The 27125-nt window shown below is 35.7% G+C and overlaps 1 protein-coding gene across 1 annotated transcript in view; it reads right to left on the bottom strand.

The window, feature by feature from the left end:
* The window catches only part of LOC5572781, a 346582-nt gene that overhangs the window by 57035 nt on the left and 262422 nt on the right, over positions 1-27125 (bottom strand). Inside the window, exon 2 of the mRNA XM_001654130.2 lies at positions 2344-2394. The gene's annotated coding sequence lies outside the window, so the exon portion shown is untranslated. The remainder of the gene's footprint in view (positions 1-2343; positions 2395-27125) is intronic.

The raw sequence follows: 27125 nt of genomic DNA, 5'->3' as shown, positions 1-27125 counted from the left end.
TGGCAGTTTCGACTTCATATATACCATCGCCGTGAATACCAGTTACGGATAGATAGCCTTTCAATGCTGTCTGGAAGTCATGAATACGGTCGTTTTGGACCTCGTGGGGGAAACCGTGGTATACATTTCATCGGACTGATTGTTCAAACGATCTGCGTGTAGAGATATTTCCTTTACGTTTCATATCCACCAGAGATAGGATAGGTTTAAGTAGAACGAAGATAAAAAATGTTTATGCTTATCTTTTAATTTGAGAGCGCTAAACAATGCTATAAAATGTACTGCAGTGTTTTACTTGAGGCAACACGATTTGAGGGTAGTTACTCGCATGTTGCAAAAGACTGTAAGTTGAATTCAAATCTAGAAAAACAATCATTAAGAGCGGGATTAAAGTCTAGTCTTAAGTTGGACAGTAATGGTTTGTTTGACTTTAATTTTCAGCGTATAACCAAAATTGTGAATATTTAGTAATTTTTTTGAACCATTTTAAACAAAATAAATGTATAATTGGGTAATTCTATCTACTGAGCATGCAAATAAGAACTTAAGCTTTCATATGATATATCAGCCATTCCATGAAAAACCGATCTAGTGGGTCACTGAATTCCGTGAATTTTTGCTATTTTGTTCCTTATCCGAAATGAAGATACACGTGTTTTTGGATTTTTTGATTAGGGTGACCATTTCCGAAATAGGGTGACCTGAAAAATCGCAATTTTGCTTAATTTTTATTTTTTAGAATATCATAACTTTTGAACCATTCGACCGATTTTCAATCTTTTTCAACGAAATGAAAGTTAAAGATTTTGACTTTTCAGGAAAAAAAAAAATTTCACAAAAATTGCATTTTCACATGAAAAAAATCATAAATTTCCGTTTTTTCGTGTTTTGAAGTCCTCGGGACCAAAGGGGCTATTGCTGTTCTCATTTTTTCTTGAAAGTTCAGAAAATTTTACGTTTACTGTCAAATTTTCAGCGATGTATGTTTTTTTAGTTTAGGAGACATATTTTTTTTGAAAATAAAAAATCAGTCAAAATCTTTAGCTTTCATTTCGTCTAAGAAGATTGAAAATCGGTCGAACGGATCAAAAGTTATAATTATTTTTTTTAATAAAAATTAAGCAAAATCGCGATTTTTCTGATCACCCTATTTCCGAAATGGTCACCCTAATCAAAAAATCCAAAAACACGTGTATCCTCATTTCGGATAAGGAACAAAATAGCAAATTTTCACGGAATTCGGTGATCCACTAGATCGGTTTTTCATGGAATGGCTGATATGGTTTGGGTTGAATAGCACGATTGAAATTCGAAGCAATCAAATTTTTCAAAATGCCTGCTGTTTCCATTAAAATCGCTGATTCTTTTGTGCGGCTTAAACTTTGTAGATCCGCATTTTTCAGCACAAAAATTCAAATTTAAAATAAAATACACGGACACGTTAATGCTTCCAGTGGGCATTTTGCCCTTTGAAGGAAGCACCACACTAGACAACGGACTAGCATGCAACGCCCAGTGGCACAGTCGCAACACAATCCTCACGAAAAGTTTTCCGGTCTGAAGCGGGAATCGAACCCACACTTCTTAGCACGATGCGGCTAAATGCCTGGTGACACTAACCGCACGGCTACGAAGCCCACTTTATTTTGTTAATGAGGCACACGAATCAGCGTAAAAGCTGGTAAACATGTGTTAAAGTTGACCGAAATTGATAAAAAAATGCCTTGTTATCAGTCAATATCTCAGAAAACGGACATTCTATGATATTTTTACAAACGGCAGTAGGCAATCCCAAATAAGGCAAAAAGTGGTACCATAGTAATTGTGAGAAATTTAAGTAAGCTCTCAATAACTCGATGTTGTAGGGACCAATGAGTTAGGATATACCATGTTATAGCAAACAAAATCAGAGCAACTGCGGTTCAAGGCACCGTCGAGGTAACCATGAAAATCAACTTTTATTATAGAATTAAAATTCTTCTGAATTTTTATCCCAAAGATGATTTAAAAGCCAGGATATAAAATATTTCTTAAATAAACGACATTCATATCCTACAACCAGGCGAAATTAATTTGAAAATGACCAGAATTTAACCATTTATGTAGAAAGGTTTTGATTAAATAAAAGTCAAATAAAGATGGCGGGTAAAACACCAAGAAGGAACTTTTTCTACACACTTCCATTGAAGACCATCTTTGAAGTGAAAAATAAAGACTTAGAAATTTAGACTATATTGCAATGCTGCCTTCAAAATCATCATCCTCAAATCAAAATTGATTATGTAATTACTTGAGAGGATTGGTCCAGGCATTATTTGCAATAAGAGAAATTTGATACAATACCTATTGAATAAAACTTTTTCGATGACCTCTGACACACCGGGCCCGTTTGATCTGTAAGAAAATAGAAAATATGGAATGTTTTAGAAGTATGTCCTAATATTTTAGTATTGAAAAAACTATGTGCAGTGAATATTGTTTTTTTTTTTACACAGAATACCTGCAGGGATTCGACATACAGTGCTGTATCTTATCTATGTTTCGGAGGGTTGATCTCACACGCTTCAAAACTCTGTTTTCCGGATTTTCAGATACCCTGTTCCCCTGTCGTGGTATTTTGGCTGAGAAATTTTTTATTTTAATTTTTTGACAATGTTTTTTTTTCGATATTGATGATTATGATATGTATTTCTTTGACACGAGCTTGCTTGTAGAACGTAAGAGACGAAATACATATGTTCTCTTGACGTCTACAAGCAAGCTCGTGTCGAAACAATACATATCATAATCTTTGATTTTCTTACACAGGCAAAAAACTTTAGGAAATAGGTTTTTTTATAGATATTTTTAATTTCACTCAAAATTGTGTGTAAAAAAATTTGGAGTGTTATCGGAAATTTATTTTTTTACCCGAACATGTTCATTTGACTGTAATAATCAATTTGAGGTCGGAAAAACTATATGTCATCCCTTTGAATTTAGAGTTACAGGAGAACGGATCCAAAAATAGGGTTTTCCGTGATATTTAAAGTAAGAGAAAATTTGAGTGTGATCCTTAATTTAAATTTCTGCTCATACATGTTCACTTGACTTTTACACGAAAATTAATGCCGAAAAAACACATGCCATTGCTTTTGATTTTGATTTACAGACAAAAAAGTTCAATTTATACGTTTTCTATGTGGTTTTCTGGGTAAAATAAATTTAGTGTGTTATCGGAAATTTTGTTTTTTTTTTCTCGAACATGTTCACTTGAGTTACAGGCAAAAATATGAATATTAATTAAAAGAAATTGAGTAAATTTCACTTGACTTCTACAAGTAAATTAATGCTAAAAAAGCTACATGTCATAGCTTTGAGTTTGTACGTAAAAACAATTTTGAGTGTAGTCAAAAATTAATTTTTCTACTACACTAGTAAATTCATGCCGAAAAATCTTCGTATCATAGCCTTTAATTTGAAATCAAAACTTCCTTTTTTTACACAAATATGTTCAATTGACTTCAAAAAGCAAATTCATTACGATAAACCTACACATTATCAATTTAATTTTTGATTTACAGACAAAAAAAGCAATAAAAATAACCATTTTTTGTTTTGTTGAGTAAAATAAATTTTGAGTGTTATCGGAAATTTATTTTTCTACTCAAATATGTTCTCTTGACATTCACAATCAATTTAACGTCGAAAAAACAATATGTCATCATATTGAATTTTAAGTTACAGGCAAACCGGTCCAAAAAATAGGGGTTTTCTAAGTACTTTAGGTAAACAAATTTTTGTGTGATATCGAAATTGCTGATCAAATATGTTCAATTGGCTCTGACTAGCAAATTCATGCCGAAAAAAGTACATGACATTTCATTAGAAATTGAGTTTTTGACACACTGACAAGGAAAATCAGGTTTGGGGGGCCCTTAATGTGTAATGAGAAGAGGCTACTATATCATCTAGTATATTGGTAAAGGTAGCGTTTATTTCAACACTTTAGAACAGGGGGCCCAGATAGCCGTAGCGGTAAACGCGCAGCTATTCAGTATGACCATGCTGAGGGTCGTTGGTTCGAATCCCACTGGTCGAGGAACTTTTCGTAATGGAAATTTTCTCGATTCCCAGGGCATAGAGTATCATCGTACCTGCCACACGATTTACACATGCAAAAATGGTCAATCGGCAAAGAAAGCTCTTAGTTAATAACTGTGGAAGTGCTCATAAGAACACTAATCTGAGAAGCAGGCTTTGTCCCAGTTGGGACGTAACGCCAGAAAGAAGAAGAAGAACGCTACTTTTGAACTGAACATCGTGGTTTTGGATTCAAAAAGCGTCGCTCTATTAATCATCGAATATCAGGGGGCCCTCTATAGTTTGTGCCTGAGGAAGGCAGGAACAGGTTTGGAAACATTTTATTATGAGCCATATGCTGAACGAAGCCAAAATGGGCATTCGTGAACAATACTTTATACACTCTTGAAAAGTACCAAAGCATATTTCGATAACGCGAATAAAGGTGAACATAAGTCTCTAAAGTCTATTTTTATGTGAAAGATCTAATCTATGTAAATTATGCTTTTCTTTTGTTTCGCATTGGATAGATTTTTGATGTAAATTCTTGAGGCTCCTAGTATTTCTACGTAACTACTCCATAGGTTCATAGATTTTCATCTACAGGATTTTTTCTTGACATCCATTAAGAGTTTTCTTCATATATACGTACAAACACTTATGCAGGGATTACCACAAGAATTCTTATGGAGATTCTTCTAGCAAATCTCTCAGGAATTTGTCTTGAAATTTCTATAGATATGCTAAGAAGAATTCCTTCAAAATTTGTTCCAGAAAATCCTTCAGCAGTCCAAAAACGAAATTACAACAAAATTCTCTCAGAAATTGTTGTAACGATTTCTCCAGGTACTACACTGAGATATCTGAAAATCTTCCTACAGAATTTTTTGCTGGAAAATTACAAAGGTTTATTCTACGATTGGCGTAATTCGTATTTTTACATATATAATCATAAGAGAATTCTTCAAAAATTCCTCATGGAAATTTTTCAGAAATACTTCCAGCCATTTTCAGCACCAATAGAGATTTATTACCCCACTGATTATCCCAGGCATTGCTCCATAAATTTTTCCAGGGATTATTCCACAAAATCTCAAAGGATTTTTTCCGAGAATTTCGCAATAAATCCAACCAAGTATTCCTCATAAATTACTAAATAAGTAATTTCTACTTGGATTCTTTAATTTATAAATTTATTTGGTTTAAACACAAAGTCTACAAAACACTACAGCTATTATTCCTGTAGCTCTTCAAAGAGTTTTCTAGGGGTTTCCTCTTGCAAATTTTGGTTTGATTATTTTCGAATTTTTTCATTAATATTTTTTTTTTTTGATACTTATCTAAGACTTTCTCAAGAGTCCAGAAGAGATCCGGAAATCTTTGACTTTTCTCTTGTAGGAGTTTACACCGTAATTCATCAGTGATATCGATTTCGTTTAGAAATATATCTGTTTTTTTTTTTCAAGAAATCCCCTTTAAAACCATCTGAAAAATGTCCTTAGCATCTTCTTGGACAAATTCATAGAGAACTCTTGTAACAATTCAAGTAGGACTCCTTTGAAAAAAATTGTGAGGGAATCTTTGGAAAAAAAATATGTGGGTATCATAAGAAAAAGTTCATGTTGAGTTTATCAATGTACCTCGAATGAAAATTCTGGAGGAATTCCTTGGAAAGTATGTGAAGGGATCGTTCAATGTATACCTGAAGAAATCTTCGCCCAAGACAGACGAAGGTGGAGCTCTACAAACCGCACGGCAATGGTGTGACACTGCCAGCAAAAACGATGAAATTTTCTTAACGAAATTAACCTACGCCATACATAGTTAAGGTTCCAGATTGATCAAAATGATTCCCTTATCAACTGATTTTCAAATTAAGGTACACTTTTTGCACGAAATAAAGTTTATGTAAAGTTTGTCAACTAAACTTATGGGAGCGAAAATAAAATTATCGAATGTTAAGAACAAATGATCCAAGTCAAAGCAAGTTTGGAGTTGCAGTCATCGATGAAGCAGTTTTTATTGAGATTTATGATGAATGCACTAAACATAGGATCAATGAGAGGTTGCTTATTGGTCATGCTTCTATACGACCCTCCACGGTGCTAATTGTGCATACAGTGCTAAATTTAGCAGTTTATTTTGCACTTTAACTCCAAACCTGTCATGACTTCTTCCTTAACGAGATGTGAGCACACCAAACACTTGTTGATGCATATGGTGCCGTATTTTGAGGAGATTAACCGTGAAAAGGATATTAACGTCGCAATACGCTGTTTTTTTAATGCTGTCAAGACTGTGTTGATTCAAAACGACTTATTGAATGGATGATTAAACATAACGTTTTTTCGCAGCAAATGAATGTTTTGATGTTTCATGGAAGACTAGTTCCAAATGATGCATCATGCGAACGAAAATTGAACGATTCAATGGGGTGCATGTTCTGTGCGTAATGAAGGTCATCTCAAGGTGTTTTTGTTACCACCTGATTTCCGGACTAATTGTTTGTAACCACTGATATACGCTGTTCAGAAGCCTGTGAGGTATCCATCTTTGAGTGAAAAATAAGGATAAAAATGGATCAAAATATTAGCAGCACAATTTTGAAATATTGAATATCCAGTTTGATGATGTATTCTGTACAGCGCCCAAAAGCTACCAACACAAAATGTGGTATTTGTTTTGGGGAGTAAAGCACATCTCACTTTTAGAGTAATGTAGGGTTAATGCGATTTTATAAATTTAAGTTCATGTGTGTCATATAAGTTGCTATTGTTTATTATTATCAAACTTCATCAGTCGTTTCAGGGGAGGTTACAATCACGCAAACAAAGCTCCTTTAAAAATTACAAATACAATACATGCAACCAATACTTAGAGAAAGGTGTGGCAAAAGTTCGATCTAAGTGGAATAATTTTAATTTTAACGAAGTTGATACAGTTTTATTGAGTTTTTAGACTACGATTTCCCCAGTAATTAGTAGTGTTTGATCCGTTGAATCTGTTGCATGCGAGCGATGGAATCCGGATCAACTGTGTCCGGTTCACTTTGTTCGGTTGAAAAAAAAAAAAAAACAATGCGTCAGTAGTGTCCGGTTCGCTTAGTAACCGCACTATCGGTATCGCTCACGTATTAATTTCAAATTATATCTCTATCGTTTACCAAAACGAATCCTTTCCTATATCAAAAGTCACAGTAGTGCTTTCTTCTGGAAGTGCAGAGAACTCAACAGCTTCTATAAAGCAAGTAACACGTCAACATTTCCCTCCCATCCACAAATTGACCTGTATTCGGACGTAGCTGGCACCGGTATTGTTTGTTATAACAATGAGATCACCAGTATTTACACATTGAGGATGCTACTGATCCTAATAAGCGTATGTTGTTTCCTTGTGTAAGTACAGCTGTTCTTGCAATAACGGAGTGGTAACTGAGGGCGGACAATCATGCTCATGCTCTTAGGTTTCCCCAGTAAATTTTAGAGGTACGCAAAACTTGGTAATTTAAAAATTTCCCGGCGAGCAAAAAGTACCGAGAAAGACAGTAGAGTATAATGATTTTATTGGTTGAGTGTTGTTTAGTTTATTTTTCTGAGTTTTTCAGTTTCTCAACAACATCCCGATTTTCAAATTTCATTTTAAATTCAACGGTTCATAAGTCGTACTTTGAACTACGGTGTTGAAACTAAATAAGATCAACTAGTTAATCGTATTCGTGTATTCATTTCTGTCATGCGAAGAAGCATACGGCAATTAAATTCAGCGGAAGAAGCAATACATTACAATCTCATTGATGGATACCAATCTTGTTCCGTATGATTTGTGTAGGTACAAATTTGTTTGGGATTATTTATTACCAGCTCAAAAATTGACAAAAATGCAGCAGTGGCTCTGTATGCGATTCATACAGAAAACAACTTTTCAGTAATTTGGTTAATTCTTCTGCTGCTTATCTCTTTCTTTCTGATATCATTCGACAACTGCTTGCGACGGCAGCTGAGTTTTCTTTTCATGTTATTTTAGCGAAAAGTCAGTAGAACGATGATAGTTATTGAAAGTCGATACTTCCCTTTACTGACTTTTATCTCTGTACAGTAAACTATCAATATTACTGTAACTTTAGTTATTTTATCGAAAAATACTTTGTTACCGCTATTTTTTAGAATTAATGTTCGCGCTCATCAAAATAAAAGTACCCAACAGATGAATCTTAAATGAGTGTGCAGTGCAGAGCTTAAGATGACGATAAATCGAAGCCAAACCTTTGAATTTCAAGAGCACAAATCTGGGAAACCAGATAAGCGTTTACAATGAAAATTTGACTAGGGAGTCGATGCCGGTTATGGACCTTTTGCGTATTATGGACCCCCTACAGAAAAATATAAAATTAACACTCAAAGCAACCTTATTCCTATGAAAATCCACCGGGGGAACTTCGATCGCATTGTTAGTCAGCTGTTTCAGACAAAATATTTGGTTTGAGACGTATAAATACAGATATTTGAACAGTTTTGTAAATGAAACCACACAAGAAGGTCCATAATACGCATTGCCAGGTGGGTCCATAATAGGCACGTCGGCAGCGAGCCGGATTACATGGGAATCAAATGGAGGGTCCATAATAGGAAACGTCAAATTTGTAAACATTCTTATTATGAACCCCGGGAGGGGCCGTAATAGGCATTCGGACAACAGTTTTACAAATGTATATTTCGCTGGAAAAATCGAATGATGTTGTGTGTTTCATAGGCGTACTACGAAGTAAAGACATTGAGCTTGTTGGTAGACTTTACAAAGCGTATATCCGTCTGAGATATCATTGCGGAAAAGCGTCAAGAGTGAAATTCAGCTACTAAGGGGTCCATTACTAGCATTAAAACTCTAATTGCTAATGGGCTGTTTTGGCAGGAGTTAATCATCAATGTTAACTTCCTTTTGCTGATCAGCCTAGATAGCCGAGTGGTGTCGGTAGCGATTGTTTCAATTGGCTAAGAATTAACACTACGGACTGCCTGTTCCGGTGGTAAAAGTCCACCTTACAGGTGATTCCTAATTCATGAGGCGTTAAGCTTACCGTGCCCAAGAATGAATGGTTAGGAGGGTCTAAATAAAACCTAACCCCAAAACGGAGCCTGTAGAGTACCAGGGCGTCCTCTACAGTATTATGTCCTTCCTGTGCCACCCGGAGCAATGGTGCAGGTGACCTTGTATTTCTCCGAGATAATTGGCTGCCCTTCTTCAGTCTCAAGCCTGAGGCTAAATAAGGGTGGGATTATTAATACGTTGTAATTTAGTTTAGTGTTCTGTGCTTTTCGCCTTTGGCGACTTTTAAGAGATACCGATCTGGTTTTTTCGCTGCTGGTCTTTTTCGTGCTGAGATTGCAAAAAGCTCAATCCTGCCTAGTTTGGGTAGTGGCTGCGGTTAGGGTAGCTTAGATCAATCTTCAGCTTAAAACATCAGCAACGACCAATATTTGAAGACTCATGCAAAATGATACAGCTCAAGTGGTGCTAGTTCAAAAACCTTACTCTTATTACCTTATACCTTATTGGTTTTGACCAAATTCCATAGATTCTCTCCGTCTATTAGATCTCCTAGTGATTTGGATCCATTTTGCTTGGGGGGGGTGGTAGGTGGTTGTATTGAGACACAATTGTCCTTGCTTCGAGTGATCTTACAATTGATTGTCACTATGCTTATAGGAAATGTTCCTCACAACTCCCTTTGCGGGACGAATGGACGTCTGGCTATTTGTAAAGGAATATGTCAGATTGTCAGGCTGCTTCTACAGCTCTTGTTTCGGTCAACTCAGGATCTAAGCTTATTATTGAACTCAATTTGAGGAACTCAATTTGAAGAACTGAACTCAGTGAACTCTGTAAACCTTGTATGTAACCAATTTCGAAGTGCTGGGTGAAGCTTCAGAAATTCTTGGGCGACGACTCAGCACAAACAATATTGGAATAATTTTGAGTCATATCGTCAAACAAAATTGGACATTACTGAGCCATCCCCAGTTTGGCTAAGCATTTAACAAATCTGTCAAAGCAGAATTGCAGTCTCTTGATTACAACCTTGGTTGGCCACTGCCGACTCAACTATCACATGGCAAATATTCAACATACTGATACATTTGTGTGTATGATAGTTGTGATTCCGATTATGGAACTTCTTAAAACCTGATATGTAACTTTCAAGTTTTCGCGTAATTGCGATTCCAATTACTTGGTAAACACTTATTAAGTGAAACTGATTTCAGAAACCTGGATCTTCAGGACCTTTTGTTATTCTTAACCCGCTGTGGTAATGAGCTCCCAGACAACCAGAATGCACGTATAATGAAATCATCTTTTGCGTAATGCGATGCTTATATGTGCAATGTTTCACGTATATGATGTTGTGAAAACGCCTTATACGTACAAAAGTGGAGGCGATATGCGTGCATATCTTCTTAATCATATTTATATGATGAAACATAGCAATCAATAAGAGGGTGTAGATTTTATTACGAATCAATCTATACTCTTATGCAACTTAATTTATGATAACAAAATTTGTTTGACAGCTGCTACGGATTGATCCGCATTATTTTGTACGAGTATACGGAACGAAACGAAATGTACATATGAAATCGTAAAATAGCGTTTTATGCGAGGAAACTCATCGATGAAACGATTTCAACTACCATTTAGTGCGGATGTGATGCAATTTGTATGAGTGAACGACTTTGTTCGTAAACTGTTATGCGACTTCTGGTTGTCTGGGCTATAGGCTCTATTTACGCTCATGCATTTTGCAGTACCCTTTTCAGGGCTACATGCAGTATGGAGCTACATGCTCTCATTTCGCTTATGCGATATTCTCTCTTCAAGGGACCCCCTCCCTATTTCCCTTTTTTTCTCCAATCTTCCTCTTCCCTTTCTTCTCCCATCGGATAGATGATGAAATAGGCTCAAATATGGCGATGGCACAAATCTCTCAAATGGCGGGGAACGTGCCTCTGGAGCCGGACTTTGATACCTGGTGAACCAGATAAGCATTTACACAGAAAATTTGACTGTTTGGTAAGGGGCTATCCATTAATTACGTTAGGGTTTATGGAAGGAGAGAGAGTCTGAGATTTCTTACGCGCCATACAATGTTTTTTTTTTAATTTTCATACAAAATATCTTAATGTTTTTATACCTCTCACTCCGAGTACCTGAGATCGAGTCCCATCCCCAAGAAAGTCACGTTATAGTGACGACTTTCTTCGAGACCTGGGTTAAAAATCTTGTTAATGAAGATAGAAAAAAATATTATGCTTGTAATCAATACTTCCAGATATTTTCCACATCTTCTTAATAGTTACCATGTATTTTCTAAAACTTCCAAAGATTACAGTGATAAAAACATGTACTTTTCAAAAATCCTGAATTTTGCAACACCCAGATTTGACAGGTTTAGGGACAAAACGTCGAATGCCAAAACGTCGAAAGGGACAAAACGTCAGAAGTACAAAACGTCGAAAACGGTAAATTTTCAACATTGTTTGCCAAACTTTTGTTTTCCACATCGGGATTGATTAAATATGATATGAACAACGTTTGTAACATGATGAGTTATTTATTATTTCGGAAAAGAATCATTCTTCCAAGAAATCCCGTTTTATTCATTTTTTTTTCTTTTCGACATTTTGTACTTTCGACGTTTTCTCCATTCGATGTTTTGGCATTCGACGTTTTGTCATCCAACCGATTTGACAATATGAAATTCAAGCCTGGTTGGCAAAATCAGTGAGACACTATATTTGACTAAATTAATTAACTCATTACGCGTGGTAAAGATGGATAAATTATTTGTGAATTTATGAAAAAATCCACGTGCTCGTCTGGGATTTGAACCCAGGACTCTTGTATGCTAGACGAGCGCTTTACCAACCACATCCATCCATCTCATGTTTTACTACACACGCGCGCAGAGCGAGTGCGATTTGTTTAGTGTTGAAACTGTTTGCCCATCATACCTGTATTGTGGAAGGGTAGAGATACGGGAAGGCTATCAGCATGTCTTACTCACTCAAGTGACGACATGACTACTACAGAGAGGCAGTAACACTCTAATATAAATTGACGATTATATTGACCTGTACGGTAATCCAATCCGCATGTTTATTAGATTAATTAACTCATTACGCATTACATTGAGTTCTAAACTTGTAACCAACTGAATATTGGGTCACCAAGTGGTAGCTCGGTAACTTGTCTAGCGTACAAGAGTCCTGGGTTCAAATCCCAGCCGAGCACGTGGATTATTCATAATTTCATCCATAATTTATCCATCTTTACCACGCGTAATGAGTTAAATAATTTAATAACAATGCAGATTGGATTACCGAACAGCTCAATATAAACGTCAATTTGTATTTGACTATTTCAAATTATTTTTAAAATAGTAAGTAAGGTGATGTGCTAATATTTACCGTATTAAGCTTTGATTAGTGAGCACCTGCAATTTTCCCAGTGTTTCAATGAATGGTGCAGAATTAAAACGGATGCCAAACTTTTCTTTTCCAAGGCTTTCGCATTGGAAAAGAAAAGCATTTTTATTAAGATATTCATGAATATTGATCGTTTATTGGAAATCATGCAACAAAATTATCACCTACCGTATTGCCTTTATTCGTCATATCCATTATCATTTACAATCGCAATCTGTTTTGATTCGTCTCACAACTAACAGCTCACTCCATTCCTTCGACAATATATTTGCTCAACGTTGGAAACATAATGCTCTGTTGAATTTATTATTTTTCTTTAGAAAAATGCCTCCATCCTTTCTTAGTTGTTGAAATATTAAGCATTGTTGAATTTATTATTCGTTCAAAATGTCGTTCTCTATTTATAACTGCTGATCTTTATCCAACGCCAACTTTCAATTTCAGTGCTTGGAAAAATTAAGTTTTACAGCGTACAACCGTGGGTAAGAATTTGAAGTGCGAGAACCATACCTGATACCGTTGGGCATAGAACAACTTGATCTTCTCGAATTGTTCGCAAATGATGCACTTTTTTACGTCGAATATAGGTGATAATTTTAATGGCTATATCTTTTAGCAAACGCTTATGACGAAGTGCGTCAAAAGATCCGCATGAAAGATATGTTTTCCTACTCATTGTGCCTTCCAGAAAAATTACACTCCTTGGTGAAACATGCGGCATTGATGAAGGAGTCGATGACTTCGATTGTTAATAAGTAGGTAATTAATTCAATCGAACATATTCAATGAACCAGGACGAGCTGTAAAAAATGTGTTTGTCCAGCTCGTCCTGGTTAATTTGACACGCAGAATTAACCTGAGTGAGAAAAAGGACATCAAGTAATGTCAATAACGTGAGGAGCCACTCGATTATATGGGGGAGTCTGGGTGATCGACTGGAACCCCAAAATATCGTCCGTCGTATATTGAAGACTTGAAGTTTGTTCAAGAAATGCCAATACACCTATGCAATTGTATCCTCCAGTAATAGCACGTACAATATATTCTTTCTCCTTATTCAATGATCCAATCACGTCAAAATATCACTCTTTTTTATCTTTCCTCATCTGTAGAGCCTTTTAACCACTGCTTCCATGATTTAGGAATATTGTGGTATGACCCATGTTTTATTTGGTGCTCATCAAATATCCTTTCAAAATTGAGATGTGATAGACATTGGTTGATGTTTCACACTGTCCCAACTGGGCACAACTCGTTGTATAAAGTTTGTTACCCTAATAGGACTATCTTGCCAAATTTCCAAGGGCTCTAATAACCCTTTTCCAAATGCTAACATTCTTTGATCAAGCAATGCTCCGCAGTTGCAGAGTAAATGCTCAGCAGTTTCATTTTCAGCTTGACAAAAACGACACTCAGAGGATTGGATTTTTTCTATTTTTTTAAGATGATGCCTACTTGGGCAGTGACCGTCATGAGGCCAGTTATTACCATAAGATTTCCGTCCGATCAACGCTCCGTCATCGTAATTATCGTCATCATCGAAACTTTAAAAGCAGTTTTTCAGTTCAAAACTAAATATTATTCGATGAAATTGTGTTCACTGTGTTTCGGTTGGAGAAAAGAATACAGTGAACACATTACCATGTCAGTCTGCTTGATTTTGAACGAAAAAACTGCTTTTGAAAATTCCGAAATCAATGACGGATCCTGGCCCCTTAGGATTTAGTATAGCCCGGGCTTTAGCTAGACTGGGTTTTAAGAATTCTTTCGCATGCTTGGATGTATCCGTGGCGTTCCAATTGGATTATACCATGGAAATTTCCCAATTCAATTTCATCCTGAGAGTGCACTCAGGAACACCACAGAACGATTCAGGGCCGACAAAGCTCGAAGCTGCACCCTGTCTTGCTAGATTGTCGGCGATTTCATTCTCCTCAATTCCACAATGGCCGGGCACCCATTACAGTGTAACTTCGTTCCTACTGGCCAGTTGCTTCAGAGAAAGAATGCATTCCCACACTAACTTTGATCTACATGTGAATGCCTTTAGAGCATTTAAAGCTGCTTGACTGTACGAGAAAATACAGATCTTTGCAAAACTATAGTTTCTTTTGAGACAAGCAATGATGGAACACAGTTGGACTGCGCCCCATAGCGTTTGCCTTGCTGATACCAGGGCCGAAAACTCCAGCTCCGGTATTGTCGTCCATCTTTGACCCGTCGGTATGAAATACAATAAATCTTGGACGTGAACTTGACCCACCAGAATCCCAAATATAGCGGCTTGGTTTAAGGTGAAGATGCATCGAAGCCAAACCTAACATTTTCAAGAGTACAAATCTAGAGAACCAGACAGCGGTATGCCCTGAAAATTTAATCGATTGGTCACACGCTGGAGGTGACCAATCGATGAAATTTTCAACTTGAACGGCCGTTTAGTTCTCTAGATTTGTGCTCTTGAAAATTTGAGGTTTGGCTTCGATGCATCTTCACCTTAACCACTTTGAAGGGAACATCATAGTTGGTCTTCGTCATCCAATCTTCTATTGTTTTCATATCTGAGTTCAAATTGAATTCCTTGATGATCTTCATGTGACCAATCAAATCACCATCGAGTATTTTATTATAACGAATAAACTGCCAGGCATTTTTTGCAGCTTGCAGTTTAATGATTTGATGCAAAGGCAGTATATTAAGAAGGGCATCCAAGGCAACCGAAGGTGTACTTTTCATTGCCCCTGTCATTGATATACAAGCAAGTCTTTGCAACTTAGCCAGCTTCTTCTGAGCGGTTACCTCATTTGTCTTGGGCCACCATACCAGTGAAGCATAACTAATTTTTGGTCAGACTATTGCTGAATAAATCCAGTTTACCATATTAGGTTGAAGTCCCCAAGTTTTTTCCCATAGGGCATTAGTATCCTTACTAAGGATTTTGTTCAGATGAGAGTTCCAGTTCAATTTCTTATCCAAAGTAACCCCAAGGTGTTTACTTCTTCCGAAAATTGAATTTAAACTCCATTCAAAGAAGGCTGTGTAAGCTTTACATTTTTCCTTCTAGTAAAAGGCACGATAATAATTTTTGAAGGGTTTACGGTTAACCCCTCTTTCCTACACAATTTGAGAGTAATGTTCAACCCACGAACTAAAATGACCACATCATCGGCATATCCAATTACCTCAAAACCTTGATCTTTTAGATTTCTAAGGAGTTCGTCTACTACAAGAGACCACAGTAAGGGCGATAACACTCTTCCTTGAGGACATACCTTCGTAGATCTTATAGATATTTGCGCACCTCTTAGATCAGCAGAAATTGTGCAATCCTTGAGCATAGTCATAACCCATTCGATAACACTTTTATCCAAGCCCATGGCTGCTTCCATGGCTGAACTCATAGAGCTATTGGATGCATTATCGAATGCTCCTTCAATATCGAGAAAACCAACCACGGCTATTTCTTTGGCTTCAAGAGATTTCTCGATTTTATTTACCAGCGACTGCAGTGCCGTAATGGTAGATCTACCTGATTGATACGTAAATTAGTATTAACAAAGAGGCATTTCTATTAAACTTGTTGACTTGATGATGCCATCAATTATTTTTTCAATTGTCTTTAAAAGAATAGAGGAAAGGCTCAAGAACAGGTCTAAAGGCTTTGGGAGTTGTTTAATCGTTTCTTCCAGCTTTTGGTATGAAAACAGCCTTGTTGCAGTAAGCCTGGGAAAGTGTCATCTTTCCTGGCAGCTTTAAAAATATCACTCTACACAATAATCTTAAAAATCCCTCTTCGACAATGTTATCCGCTTTTTAACCGTTTGTTATATACTGCTTAAAGCAATTAAATTCTTTTCGACCTAAAAGTCATTTGACAAAATGTCTTCTTCTTCTTCTTCTTCTTCTTCTTCTTGGCATTACATCCTCACTGGGTCAGAGCCTGTTTCTCAGCTCAGCTTAGTGTTCAATGAGAGTTATTAATTGAGAGCTTTCATTGTCAAAGTTGCAATTTTTACAGTAGTATATCGTGTGGCAGGTACGATAATACTTTTATGCCCAGGGAAATCAAGGGAATTCCCATTACGAAAAGATCCTGGACCGATCGGAAATTGAACCCAGACACCTTCAGCATTGAGCATAATTGAGTTAATAACGGTCAAAGCAGAAATGAATGATAAATGAAATGAAGACCAACATTTCATATCAAATTATTAAAATATTTATAAATGAATTAATGAAAAGAAGATCAACATTTTAAAAGCAGATTACGAGAAAAATAACATAATACGAGCTTATTGATAACAAATCATAACTAATTATGTTAATTTTTGTTTATACAATTGTAACAAGTTATCAATCAGCTTGTTTTAATACCGCGAAACTACAAAAAGGGCACACAAGGGTAGGATTGCAACTTTGAATTATATGAATGTTAGTTATGTTCAGTCTGTGCAGCCTATGGCTGAAGACGGTGTAAATTGTCTTTTTATAATTGTTTTAAACATTTTTTAATACCAAAATGTGGAATTAATAACTAAACAATACCTAATTATGGTATGATACCAAAATATAGTATGCATAGATAATTGCGAGTTACTCACTCTACAGCGCTCTATCATGTGAAGGAGAAAATGTGAAAAACGAATAGAAACCAAGCCAGAATGGGCAGTGATTGAGGGAAATTCTTCAATGCACCTTTCATCTTTCTACCCTTTCAAGCAATGTTGTTTCAACCTTTTGTCATAGATTCATCAAAAGACAATCAGCTGTAAGTCGCTAGTTAATTTCTCGTCAGAAAAAATGTTTGCTATGCGCTCAACGGTAACAATCTCGGTTAAAACATCGAGAAATGCCACGACAAATTAAATAATTCCTCGGTTTACCCATTACTAATGCTAATTACTTTTTGTTTTTCATCATTTAGCATTCATATACCAATTGAGTTATTGACTTAGCCGCAAACATATAGGTAAATTAAATAATTACTTCCAGTTCTCTCACTGTCTGCGAAACAAAAAATATACATTAGAAAGTTAATTATTGAATTAGAGTCATTAGTAACATTTGTCGCAAATTCCACCCAACCTAACAATGCGAACAAATCGTTTAAACTGTTGCTCCGGAAATATTTGCCAACTCCTAATCTATGTTCAACATCTTCACAGCATACGAATCTAACTTCTTCATTGGCCGGTCAGCTTCTCCAGTATTAACAGTTCAGAGAGCTAATTAAATTGTTACTTCCATTTACTGCAACAACAGCAACAAATTAAATTTCAACACACAGACAAATTAGCCGATACGCCTCCGTTATGGAAGAAAACAAAATCTGCAACAATTTAACATAGATTATAGCCCACACTCTAGCATAGTCGGAGCATACCGCAAATCGTATACCAACAATAGAGCGCGGGGGAGTTATTTCGATGATTGATGATATACAGTTGCAGCACCGCCTATAGTTTGAAGATCATGGAAAATGTACTTGTGAAGCCCGCCATAGACAATAATATTTTCGGGCTTTACTGAGCGTTTGGTTACTTTTAGCACTATATATTTGGCTAATAACAGCACTTCTATTAACGAAAAGTTTCTCTTTCATCTCGGGCCAATAGCTTTGCGTCATTATTGCAGAAATCTCTGCAGCTCATCAAGCGAAAGTTGATTACATACCAAGTATTGCATTACCGTTCACAGCAAATACAAGGAACAAACACAATGCGTAAAGAAATTGGCAAGCTTTATTTTAAACACAAATGCTATTCAATTTAGAAGGTAAAACCGATAGGGTTTTTTTTTTGGTAAATTGAACATGAGCAACAAAGCATCAATTACCTATGACAATTAAAAGCAACTCAGGAAGTTTCTGATTTTTTTACTCCTCAACTTAATCTTGCTTCATTATATCACACTAGATTACAGCATGCATTTGTTTTTTTTTTGTGATGCGTTCAGTATTCAAATAAAATAAGTTGTTTTGCAATTTTGTAATTTTAGTTTTTGATTTTTGGTACTTTGCCATTTATTACAACATTATTAAGGGCATACAAGAGTTTGTTGGTATTAATTGTTCATTATAACAATATGGTATTCGTTTACCAGTTTTGTTTGTTCAAGGCAAAATATGCAGTGATATTTGACAAATTCTTTGTAATACTGCGAGAGACGTTGGAAATGTTGCATCTGGATCTTTAAATTGTTATTGAGATTCTCAATTTATGAAGCATGATTGAGGATACTTTACTAAAGTCACGTAAATTGAGTAGATAATTTACGTGACTTAAAAGAGGAGTGGCCCCGTATGAGCATATTACCACTATCACCTAAGTAAATCTAGGGTATCATTGCTCGCATCGACCAGACATAACAAAAATCAGACAATTTCTCTTTTTTGCTGTGGCAATGCGGCAATGGAGAAAGAAGATTAACATGTGAAATGAATGTTTTCGCTAATTGTTTTGTTGCTAATGAGATTTGGTTTGCTAAGCTTAAATATTTCCATTCCGCTCGTTAATTCATAAGCAGTTCTGCTGCCAGCTGGTCGTAGTCTCTCGATCGCATATCTGCTCTGGGTCATAATTGATTGTTTATAAACGAGCTCACCCATATTTGGCATTACCCACACCGTTCAAGAGCGAAAATGGCTAGCCTGCAAACAAAAATAAAACAAAAACCAATAATCAACTGCCAAATTATCCGAACCGGGTGCGTGCCAAATTTCTAGTGCGCATCACACTACGAATCTCACGGTGTGACTGAAACCATTATTACGAAAGAAAAATGTTCAGATTTATATTTCAGATACAGTATTCGAGCATCCTCTCCGTGAATTTAAAAATATTTCAATGGAGAAACGTAAGTTATAGTGGTTTGAAGGTTTTAGGCAAATTTGTAGGGATTTTTACATGGTTCATATTTTTTCCTAAGAAAGGGATGTGTAAATTTACTAAGTTCAAGATGTTTTGTTTGAACAACGTCTTAGATAAGTTGTTAATGTTTAATATAAAGAAAGCAAAACTAGACTACTTAGAATTACTAAAATAGTTTTCACTACATGCAATTCATCATTGATGATCATTTATTGATTTTTATCAAATTTGTATATCACATTCGGAAAAAAATAAAATTTGCTTATTTCTTCCGAAATGAAAACAAAATCTCATCTCTCTCTTTACTTTATATCTTCACCAAATCGATGAAGCAAAGCAGAATAAAATGGAAACCTGTTAAGAGGTTATAAGGTTACATAATATAAATAAACTAGAAGTAAGTACTAGTAAGTTATTAACTAACACGTTATATAATTAGTTTTGCAAGCTTTTTTTTTATTATAAGCACAATTATAACAAAATACCGAGATTGATTGTGAAAAATCTCGATCTTGAGAGCTGCTTTAAACCAATTCGAATATTTGTTATATATCCCTTAAAGATTAAAATCCTGAACTTTCAGCTGTGTAGATCAAGATATAATGATGGAAAAGAAACTAAGCTAAACTGAGTTTGTGGCTTATGTATTGGTGTTGTATATGAATTCCACTTCTACCTCAAGCGATTTGAATGAAAAGAATCAAATTTTTAAACTGTTGGCCAAAACCTTTAAACCACGATAACTTTCGTTTCCCTCCTTGAAACATTTTAAAATGCATGTAACAGATGCTCGATTACTAGGGAAAGTGTACCAGTTATGGCCATAGTGGTTCCCTATTTGGCCATATGTGAAATTTTGATAACTTTCACATTTTGAATCTTTTTGAATGTTTTAACATCAAGATCTATCTTAAATCTAACTACTGCAATACATAAAAAAATTAAAAATTTGAGGACATGAAAGTAATTACGTATGGCGAAATAGGGAACCATTATGTCCATAACTGGTACACTTACCCTATATCTTTCAATTTGTAGGTACCGAATTGGTGGACATTTTTTCGTTACCAAAGCTTTCAGACACACTGTGAATCTTGACTGAGCCAAGAGTCGTCGAAAAAACGGCAGTCGCAGCAGCAGATGTGGAAGTGTTTGGACAACTTGTCGACAGCCATTCTAAATTTATCGAGTGGACGAAGGCGATACTGTTGAGATGGTGGTCAAGCGCGAAATGGTACGATCCCCTTTTTCTGATCGGTAGCCAAAGTGACCGACAGCACACTTACCCGGTAAGCACCATTCAAAAGTGGGTTAAAGTGATTTGTTTCATATTCCGATTTATTTCAAGATCAAGTAGAAATGAGAAGTTTGGTTTTCACCCAACCTATACATGATAAATATGACGACAAATATGCAATGAGCTTCGGAATAACAATAAGAGAAGACAATGTTGAAAAATTTAAGTAGGTAACTAAACGGAAGGAGAAGAAAAATTCATTATTTCAATATTTGTCAATATTATTTTTAATATTGTTTTTCTCAACATTTCTCAATATGTTTTTCTCAGTATACTCGTACACATATCTAGTTTCTAAAAGTGGCCGGAGTTATTCCGGTGGATAACTGGGTCAGGTAGGGTCCTTCCTTAGCCAAGTGGTTAGAGTCTGCGGCTACAAAGCAAAGCCATGCTGAAGGTGTCTATGTTCGATTCCCGGTCGGTCCCGAATCTTTTGGTAATGGTATTTTCCTTGACTTCCATAGGCATAGAGTATAATCGTACCTGCCACACGATATACAAATGCGAAAATGGCAACTATGGCAAAGAAAGCTCTCAGTTAATAACTGTGGAAGTGCTCATAAGAACACTAAGCTGAGAAGCAGGCTTTGCCCCAGCGACGACGTTATGCCAAGAAGAAGAACTGGGACAGGTGGGGTGAAAAGGGTTCTATATTTTGTGCTCCTGCTGGTAGGCTAATTTCAAGTCACGGATAATTTCCGGAATCGACTGCACTGTGGCCACTATATCGATGAATTTTAAGAAAAACGCATCAGTGTGAACCTTTTGAGAAATAATTGAATCGACCTTATTACCTGTATTTGATTGATCCTACAAATTACCATTTTTGGTTTGCCCAGGACACCTTAAATTTACTATAAATAATAAATTGGTCCATTCGTATCTAATCTCTGTTCCAAGGTCATGGGAACATATTTATATGAACTATTATGTTTGATATCTAGGTACTTTTCAGGCATTGAAATGGTTTAGTATCCAACAATTCTTCCAACGGTTCTTCCGGGTTTAGTTCGAGTGGCCACATCCAGTATATTCTTATTGATCCAAAACTCTTCATTTATAATGTTCATTATCAGATTATAATGACATACGCAAATTAAAATGATTCTCATTGCAATTAAATACAAATAACATGTCTCAAAAACAGTTATTTTTTACTTGACCTGACCAAGCGACGCACCGGGATAACTCCGGCCACAGGAACATTTACGAGTTTCTCAGGCTACTTTAAGGAACTAGATACGTGTGCGAGTACACTGACAAAAGAAAACAAATAATATAATCCGTTAAGTATTCGCTTAACGGTGATTTTTTTTTTGTAATTTTTGCTTTGACTTTTTTAATAAATTATTTTTAACTTATACTATTATAAAATAAAAATCAAAATTTAACGAGAGTCATTACAATTATATCACAACAATTAAAACTCTTCTTGAGTGATCATATGACAGTTTGTCCTAGTTTCATAGAGAAATACTGCTAAAATTATAATATTTGGTGCATTACAGGAATGTTCTTGGAAATACAATGGAAGCTGAAGAAGGTCCTCGTTATATTTAGTTCTCTTGCTTCTACCTACTAAAATTTCTATACTATCAAACTTATTTGAAATCATGTACTGTACGGCAAGAAACACTGTTTTTTCTTAGCGAATGAACCCCCCATATTATAAATAATACATCACTCACTTAATTCGACTACTGTTAACATTGAAGCTAATTCTATGGGCACATCTGAAACTAGAAGGATTTCATATGAGAAGAGTGTGTTCACTTTTCCATAAAGTATTATGATGAAGAGATAGAGGGCTGAGCACAAAATTTTGGCATTTTCCATAGTCAACTCCATATAAACTTCAAATGGCATGTGCACAGCCAAATTTCATCCAAACCATTTCAAACTTTGGAAACTTCAAACAATCATTTCAATGCTGTTCACCAAAAGAGAAACCATTTGAGCATAGGGGAGCCAAAATTTCAAAATTTGCGTCACTCTAATGTGCAATCAAATTTGAGCAATATTCAAATTTGTTGGAATTTTATTTTCATACATTAAGCATAATCTAGAACCTTTTTTTTTCAGGAACCGATAACAAGGTTTTTAAAACACCGCACAGTGGCGCATAGCCGGACAAAACCTCAAAAATTCATGTTCTCGAAATCGGTCGTTAATATTTTCTACAGACTTCAATATTATTGAGGGACGATTGCTCAAAATTTGAGATTGATCTGCATTGTTTTAGATTTTTGGCAGCATCGTAAGTGCGAGAAAGTCAGCTAAATTAGACTGCTTGAAATTCACCAACTATGGTTCACAAAGCAAACTTCAAACAGCTGTATCTCAACGAAATCATAACCGATATAAGCTCAATAGGCTTCATTTGAAAGCATAGTCTTATGCCTTTCATTTGACTATAATAACATAAATTTTAACACATTAGGTTGTTAGTTGTAGCAAAAAATGTTTTTTGCAATCCTTCTTTTAAATTTTGATAAAATTTCAAAGCTTCGTCCGTTTTATGTGGAGTGTTTCGAGAAAATGAGTCACTCACTATGAAGCAGCAAACCATCCATACTTTCTAACCTGCAATAATTTTTCGTGCCCCTCTTTGCCCCTAGAGGTGAAAATCCCATCTAAATTTTTCATTATTATTTATCTATTTCATCATTCAAATCTGTATAATGTGTCATAACTCGATTAAAACTACAGTCAACTCTCCCTTACTCGATATTGAAGGGACTATCGAGTTAGGGAGGTATCGAGTTACAGAACACAGAACCAGTGCAACTGCGATTCAAGGGACCATCGAGGTAGCCATGAAAACCAACTTTTACTATGGTTCTCTAACTCGATATCGAGATACAGAATATCGAGTAAGGGAGAGTTAACTGTATACTGAAATTACTACAAGAACTTGAACATATATCTCTAGTTTAGGTTTGTACACATATTTCTACATTACAACTAATTGTTTTGTTATAATAAAAAGGCTATTATTGGATGGCAAAACTTAATTTGGACAAATTTCACTAGAAAATAAAATTTTCAATTTATTTCCAACGGGATTGTATCAGGTATCCAAGATATTTAATAGATAACCATTATCAAGCGATTTGGGACGTAGGGGGATTATGGGCATAATGAACACCCGGGGCGAAATGGACACCCCCTCAATCTCTAAGAATATGCATATTTCATCAAAAATTCATACACTGCATGAAATCCGTATTGCAGTTGAAATGTTTGACGGTAAAAAAGTTTATGCTTTGCTTCAAATGTCCTTTGAAATTTTACTTTAAGTTTTTCTCAGCTTCAAATTGACATATAAGCAAGGCGGATGGAGAATCTCATTTTTGAGCAAAGTAACAAACCCAGAAAGGTTAGTTTTAGCTCTTATGAGAGAGGGAGAGCCCTTCTACATATCGGAACGACTAACAGTAATAAAATATTTTGGAATCATTAAAGTTTATTCAAGTGTTTATTTTGCCCCGATACCTTTTTACCAGCCTTGTTTTCGACCTAATTTTCTATCTCACTTTTCTGACATATGATATGATTTTTATTACCATGAATGAATGTAGCACGTTGTAATAATATCAAACTTGAAAACTAGCCGGGAGTAAATTGAAAAAAAAATCATGTGTGGTCTAAAAAAGAGGATTTGCTTGATGTGTCCATTATGCCCCTAATTCCCCTATTTGAGGTTTTGTCCAACCTTTGTATGAAGGCCCGCCACTGTACACCGTTTTCTGAGTCAACACTAATTTTATGATTTTGAATAAGTTCGCTGTTTTTGGCCGATCTGTATTACGTGGAACCCATTAAGAACCGATTCCGGTGAACAAATACCATAATGTGTCGCAATAAATTTCATAATTTTGAAAATTATTGCATGATATATAAAACCCATTTGACCTTTGGAACCAGTATCCAAGTTTTCAAGGAACTGTTTCCGGAATACCGCTACGACTATCTGCGGCTGTTATATAAGCTGGTAATTAACGGTACGTTACAACTTAAACTTATCTCTTCTTTCACGTACGTTACAACTAAAACTTATCTCTTCTTTCACGTACGTTACAACTTAAACTTATCTCTTCTTTCATAGGTTAGTTTTTTGTTTTAAGAAATATTCTGTTGATGGATATTACCACACTATTATTTTTATCAGAGATTTCATTTTCTTCTGGCCGATGTGTCAATTCTTTTATAATGCTTATTGTCATTTTCATTATTATCATTATGACCGAGACTTTCAGCCGAGTGGAGAACTAGACCTATGTGTTAAAATTCACGTTAATAAAGCAAAAAAAAACACTTTCAGCCTGAGATTGGTTAATATCGGTGCTTTCTTTCCAGTTATTGTTACAAAAGTTAGCTTATGAAATTTTCTAATTCTGTAAATTCTAATGAAAAACATACTTTGTTTCACATTTTTTCTGTTGTATGGATTATTGATTAGATTGCTCAAACAGCCTTTTCTTTTCTCCAGTAAAGCTTAAAGGGCTATAATTTTGATCAAAATACTTCATTTCTTTTGAACACTGCTCAGCTATTATCGGAATTCAGCTAAAGAATTGTATTTATTTTCGAAATTCAGCTAAAGAATTCCGCATACCAAATAGATTATTAAGCCGTTACTTCGAAATTGGTCGACTAACTTTAATCCAAAATCGTCAAGGAGCAAATTTTTCTTCATTTCGTTTGCTATCCTTACTCACAAGAAAAAGGCGTTTACTTAGCTTAGCTTAGCTTAGCTTAGACTGACTACACATATCAATGGTTGCTATTTCGTGATTGACCGAAGTCAGTGAAAATGCACAAAGAATCAACTAGAAGTTCGGCTGGAATTGGCCATAATCTTCTTCAGTGTGCATAATTCAGTGCCTCTATTTATACAGGGCCAATAACGGCGCCGGCCACGTCCTTGCAGTCAGGTGGGATTGGGGGAAGGAATGTTAGTGTGTAACCTTTGCTATTTGGAGACCGTGTTTGCCTCTGCATCTCCACAAAGGTTACTGGGAAGGATGTTTGTTAATGGGGAGGATCGTTGGGTCAAAGGATTCACTTTGATAAGTGATCAGACCATGATAAATAGTTTGTTTGTCAAATATGAATGTGCTTTTATGAAAATATAATATTATCATTTGATATGAACAATTTCTATGTAAAGGAAAATTATGCCGACACTTGAGGTGACGAACCATTCAAAGTTTGTTGAACAAATATCTAAATGTAACATTCCTACAGCTGTCAGGACGAAAGCATGTGTTATTATATTTTACTTATTTGAAAAGAAACAAAAACTCGATTGGCTGGAACATCATAGAACACTCTTATTCTTATGCCGACACTTACAGTGGCGAACCATCCAAAGTTTGTTGAATAAAGTGAACCTTTCGCAAGTCTACACTTGTAGTGTCGAACCATTCAAAGTTTTTTTTTATAATTACAAAAATAAAGGTACAAAGAAAGGGGTGTTCTGAAAACAAAAAAATGTTAAACATAAATAATTCATGAATTAGAGTTTATGTCGACACTCACAGTGACGAACCATTCATAGTTTGTTGAAAAATCATATTTACGTCCTACCGTTGTATCGATTATATGTGCAGTCATACATATTTTACAGATTAGAAATAGTAACATGGAACGAGCTCACCAATTGATCCGTCATCCTTGACTGAGCAGTAACAATCCACATTCAGCTTAACTTGTTTGCTCGGCTATATAAAAGCACTCAGAGAAAATAGGCGCACGACCCGAGAGAGAAAACAACTGACGACTGCTCGGGCTTTCTTGACTAGGGTTTTGGTACCGGGAGTACCGGTACCGAAAGTACCGGTATTACCGACCATTTTTTGGTACCGAAATATCGGTACTGGAAATCATTGAGTACCGGTATTTTCGGTACTGATAAAAAAATGTAATAATAAATAAATTTCTTCACAATAAATGGTACGTACGTTTAGTAAAGCTCGTTGGTGGCGAATTTCCCAGATCAATCAAGGAACGTATTACAAAAAGGTTTATTCTAATGATCTTTTCCGTGTTAAGGATGGTTTATCTCCGTCATAAAAACGTTAGAAGCATTGTTTATATCTTGTTACTATGACAAACATATTCTGAAACAATAAAAAACTGAGGTCGAAGTTAAGGCCCAAACGCAATGATAGCGGAACGGCAACGGAATGCGGAACCGGTTCGCCAGCATGAACTATAATCAGCTTGTCGACTCAGTGTTGGTCGAATTTCATTCGTTGTCAGCTTAGTCGAGATGTTGTGATTCATGCTGGCGAACCGGTTCCGCATTCCGTTGCCGTTCCGCTATCATTGCGTTTGGGCCTTTATTGAACTGAAATGATTTAGCAGATCATTTACCTACAGGATTACCGTATTATCGAATACAAATGAAGCTGC

This window comes from Aedes aegypti, chromosome 1 (assembly GCF_002204515.2).
Source record: "Aedes aegypti strain LVP_AGWG chromosome 1, AaegL5.0 Primary Assembly, whole genome shotgun sequence".
Taxonomy (NCBI): Eukaryota; Metazoa; Arthropoda; class Insecta; order Diptera; family Culicidae; genus Aedes; species Aedes aegypti.
This window is presented reverse-complemented; position numbering and strand designations above follow the sequence as displayed.